A 6,033-nucleotide genomic window follows, 5' to 3' on the forward strand; every position below is an offset into this window, starting at 1 on the left:
AGAGGAAATAGGCAGTCTACCTGAAAAAGAATTCAGAATAATGATAGTAAAGATGATCCAAAATTCTTGGAAATAGAATAGAGAAAATGCAAGAAACATTTAACAAGGACCTAGAAGAACTAAAGAGGAAACAAGCAACAATGAACAACACAATAAATGAAATTAAAAACACTCTAGAAGGGATCAATAGCAGAATAACTGAGGCAGAAGAACGGATAAGTGACCTGGAAGATAAAATAGTGGAAATAACTACTGCAGAGCAGAATAAAGAAAAAAGAATGAAAAGAACTGAGGACAGTCTCAGAGACATCTGGGACAACATTAAACACACCAACATTCGAATTATAGGGGGCCCAGAAGAAGAAGAGAAAAAGAAAGGGACTGAGAAAATATTTGAAGAGATTGTAGTTGAAAACTTACCAATATGGGAAAGGAAAGAGTTAATCAAGTCCAGGAAGCACAGAGAGTCCCATACAGGATAAATCCAAGGAGAAACACGCCAAGACACATATTAATCAAACTATCAAAAATTAAATACAAAGAAAACATATTAAAAGCAGCAAGGGAAAAACAGCAAATAACACACAAGGGAATCCCCATAAGGGTAACAGCGGATCTTTCAACAGAAACTCTGCAAGCCAGAAGGGAGTGGCAGGACATATTTAAAGTGATGAAGGAGAAAAACCTACAGCCAAGATTGCTCTACCCAGCAAGGATCTCATTCAGATTTGACGGAGATATTAAAACTTTTACAGACAAGCAAAAGCTGAGAGAGTTCAGCACGACCAAACCAGCTTTACAAAAAATGCTAAAGGATCTTCTCTAGGCAAGAAACACAAGAGAAGGAAAAGACCTACAATAACAAACCCAAAACAATTAAGAAAATGGGAATAAGAACATACATATAGATAATTACCTTAAATGTAAATGGATTAAATGCTCCCAACAAAAGACACAGACTGGCTGAATGGATACAGAAACAAGACCCGTATATATGCTGTCTACAAGAGACACACATCAGACCTAGGGACACATACAGACTGAAAGTGAGGGGATGGAAAAAGATATTCCATGCAAATGGAAATCAAAAGAAAGCTGGAGTAGCAATTCTCATATCAGACAAAATAGACTTTAAAATAAAGACTATTACAAGAGACAAAGAAGGACACTACATAATGATCAAGGGATTGATCCAAGAAAAAGATATAACAATTGTAAATATTTATGCACCCAACATAGGAGCACCTCAATACATAAGGCAAATACTAACTGCCATAAAGGGGGAAATCGACAGTAACACAATCATAGTAGGGGATTTAACACCCCAGTTTCACCAATGGACAGATCATCCAAAATGAAAATAAATAAGGAAACACAAGCTTTAAATGATACATTCAACAAGATGGACTTAATTGATATTTATAGGACATTCCATCCAAAAACAACACAATACACATTTTTCTCAAGAGCCCATGGAACATTCTCCAGGATAGATCATATCTTGGGGACAAATCAAGTCTTGGTAAATTTAAGAAAATTGAAATCATATCCATTATCTTTTCCGACCACAATGCTATGAGACTATATATCAATTACAGGAAAAGATCTGTAAAAAAGACAAACACATGGAGGCTAAACAATACATTACTTAATAACCAAGTGATCACTGAAGAAATCAAAGAGGAAATCAAAAAATATCTAGAAACAAATGACAATGGAGACACGATGACCCAAAACCTATGTGACGCAGCAAAACTGTTCTAAGAGAGAAGTTTATAGCACTACAATCCTACCTTAAGAAACAGGAAACGTCTCAAATAAACAACCTAACCTTGCACCTAAAGCAATTAGAGAAAGAAAAACAAAAAAACCCCAAAGGTAGCAGAAGGAAAGAAATCATAAATATCAGATCAGAAATAAATGAAAGAGAAATGAAGGAAACGATAGCAAAGATCAATAAAACCAAAAGCTGGTTCTTTGAGAAGATAAACAAAATTGATAAACCATTAGCCAAACTCATTAAGAAAAAAAGGGAGAAGAATCAAATCAATAGAATTAGAAATGAAAAAGGAGAAGTAACAACTGACACTGCAGAAATACAAAGCATCATGCGAGATTACTACAAACAACTCTATGCCAATAAAATGGAAAACCTGGGAGAAATGGACAAATTCTTAGAAATGCACAACCTGCCGAGACTGAACCAGGAAGAAATAGAAAATATGAACAGACCAATCATAAGCCCTGAAATTGAAACTGTGATTAAAAATCTTCCAACAAACAAAAGCCCAGGACCAGATGGCTTCACAGGCAAATTCTATCACAAATTTAGAGAAGATATAACACCTATCCTTCTCAAACTCTTCCAAAATATAGCAGAGGGAGGAACACTCCCAAACTCATTCTACGAGGCCACCATCACCCTGATACCAAAACCAGACAAAGATGTCTCAAAGAAAGAAAACTACAGGCCAATATCACTGATGAACATAGATGCAAAAATCCTCAACAAAATACCAGCAAACAGAATCCAACAGCACATTAAAAGGATCATACACCATGATCAAGTGGGGTTTATTCCAGGAATGCAAGGATTCTTCAATATATGCAAATTAATCAAAGTGATACACCATATTAACAAGCTGAAGGAGAAAAACCATATGATCATCTCAATAGATGTAGAGAAAGCTTTCGACAAAATTCAACACCCATTTATGATAAAAACCCTGCAGAAAGTAGGCAGAGAGGGAACTTTCCTCAACACAATAAAGGCCATATATGACAAACCTACAGCCAACATCGTCCTCAATGGTGAAAAACTGAAACCATTTCCACTAAGATCAGGAACAAGACAAGGTTGCCCACTCTCACCACCATTATTCAACATAGTTTTGGAAGTTTTAGCCACAGCAATCAGAGAAGAAAAAGAAATAAAGGGAATCCAAATCGGAAAAGAAGAAGTAAATCTGTCACTGTTTGCAGATGACATGATACTCTATATAGAGAATCCTAAAGATGCTACCAGAAAACTACTAGAGCCAATCAATGAATTTAGTAAAGTAGCAGGCTACAAAATTAATGCACAGAAACCTCTGACATTCCTATACACTAATGATGAAAAATCTGAAAGTGAAATTAAGAAAACACTCCCATTTGCCATTGCGACAAAAAGAATAAAATATCTAGAAATAAACCTACCTAAGGAGACAAAAAACCTGAATGCAGAAAATTATAAGACACTGATGAAAAAGATTAAAGATGATACAAATAGATGGAGAGATATTCCATGTTCTTTGATTGGAAGAATCAACATTGTGAAAATGACTCTACTACCCAAAGCAATCTACAGATTCAATGCAATCCCCATCAAACTACCAATGGCATATTTCACAGAACTAGAACAAAAAATTTCACAACTTGTATGGAAACACAAAAGACCCCGAATAGCCAAAGCAATCTTGAGAATGAAAAATGGAGTTGGAGGAATCAGGCTTCCTGACTTCAGACTATACTACAAAGTTACAGTAATCAAGGGAGTATGGTACTGGCACAAAAACAGAAATATATATCAGTGGAACAGGATAGAAAGCCCAGAGATAAACCCACAAACATATGGTCACCTTATCTTTGATAAAGGAGGCAAGAATATACAGTGGAGAAAAGACAGCCTCTTAAATAAGTGGTGCTGGGAAAACTGGACAGGTACATGTAAAAGTATGAAATTAGATCACTCCCTAATACCATACACAAAAATAAACTCAAAATGGATTAAAGACCTAAATGTAAGGCCAGACACTATCAAACTCTTAGAGGAAAACATAGGCAGAACACTCTATGACATAAATCACAGCAAGATCCTTTTTGACCCACCTCCTAGAGGAATGGAAATGAAAACAAAAATAAACAAATGGGACCTAATGAAACTTAAAAGCTTTTGCACAGCAAAGGAAACCATAAACAAGACGAAAGACAACCCTCAGAATGGGAGAAAATATTTGCAAATGAAGAAACTGACAAGAGATTAATCTCCAAAATATACAAGCAGCTCATCCAGGTCAATAACAAAAAAAACAAACAATCCAATCCAAAAATGGGCAGAAGACCTAAATAGACATTTCTCCAAAGAAGATATACAGATTGCCAACAAACACATGACAGGATGCTCAACATCATTAATCACTAGAGAAATGCAAATCAAAACTACAATGAGATATCATCTCACACCAGTCAGAATGGCCATCATCAAAAAATCTAGAAACAATAAATGCTGGAGAGGGTGTGGAGAAAAGGGAACACTCTTGTACTGTTGATGGGAATGTAAATTGATACAGCCACTATTGAGAACAGTATGGAGGTTCATTAAAAAACTAAAAAGAGAACTACCATAAGACCCAGCAATCCCACTACTGGGCATATACCCTGAGAAAACTATATTTCAAAAAGAGTCATGTACCAAAATGTTCATTGCAGCTCTATTCACGATAGACAGGACATGGAAGCAACCTAAGTGTCCATCATCAGATGAATGGATAAAGAAGATGTGGCACATATATACAATGGAATATTACTCAGCCATAAAAAGAAACGAAATTGAGATATTTGTAGTGAGGTGGATGGACCTAGAGTCTGTCATACAGAGTGAAGTAAGTCAGAAAGAGAGAGACAAATACCGTATGCTAACACATATATATGGAATCTAAGAAGAAAAAAGTCATGAAGAACCTACGGGTAAGACGGGAATAAAGACACAGACCTACTAGAGAATGGACTTGAGGATATGGAGGGGGGAAGGGTAAGCTGTGACAAAGTGAAAGAGTGGCATGGACATATATACACTACCAAATGTAAAATAGATAGCTAGTGGGAAGCAGCAACATAGTACAGGGAGATCACCTCAGTGGTTTGTGACCACCTAGAGGGGTGGGATAGAGAGGGTGGGAGGGAGGGAGATGCAAGAGGGAAGAGATATGGGGATATATGTATATGTATAGCTGATTCACTTTGTTATAAAGCAGAAACTAACACACCATTATAAAGCAATTATACTCCAATAAAGATGTTAAAAAAAAAAAGGAAAAAGGAATTCATGTAATCTTCCTAGGACTGTCATCCAAATTATCCTAAAAAGAGACTTTCCAAATCAGGCAAGGAATGTTACCATTAAATCAAAGTTTAAAAACATGTTTGAGCTAAAAAAAAAAAAAAAGAAAAGAAAAGAAATGCTATGATGGAATAAGTATTTGATGGCATGGAAACATAGAGGAGAAAAACCCGCTAATCCAAAATGGTAGTCAAGGAAAGCTTCCTGGAAAAGGTGACAGAAGGTGACTTTTAAGGAGTAAGACAGCCTGGTAAGAGGTGAGGAGAGCAGGCCATTCCAGGCAGGGGAACAGCATAATGGATTAAAATAACCAGTGGGGCTGGATTGAATAGCATGTGGAAATGCAGCTAGAGAAAAGGTGGTAAATGTAAGTCATTGTTAGATCAGAGATGACCTCCTATGCCATGGTATGCTAAGGAATTTATACTTAAAATCCATGGGAACTACTGAAGGGTTTGAAACAGAAGAATGTCCCAATGACATATGCCTCTCTAAGAGCTTACTGGCTGCCACGTGGAGGACAACTCTAGAGACAGGCACTGGTTATGGTTATTGTCATAGTCCTCCTAAGGACTGATGGTCTCTAAGGCAAAGGCAGAGTCGGGGAGAGCTGTCCAGGACTGTGCTTCCAGAGTGTGGTCCACAGACCAGTAGCTGTCCTTAAAGCCCTTTCGGGGGGGGGGGGGGGGCTGTGAGGTCAAAACTGTTTTCACAATAATTTTAAGGCAATATTTGGCTTTTTCACTGTGTTGACATTTGCACTGATAATACAAAAGCACGGCGATGGGTAAAATGGCTGGTGTCTTAGCACAATCAAGAAGGCACTGAATTCCACTGAGTTCTGCATTCTTCACCACCATGCACTCACAGAGAAAAACAAGTCAGTTTCTCTTTTAAATATCCTTGATGAAGCAATAAAAATTATCAACTTC

Source organism: Globicephala melas, chromosome 4 (genome assembly GCF_963455315.2).
Source record: "Globicephala melas chromosome 4, mGloMel1.2, whole genome shotgun sequence".
NCBI lineage: Eukaryota > Metazoa > Chordata > Mammalia > Artiodactyla > Delphinidae > Globicephala > Globicephala melas.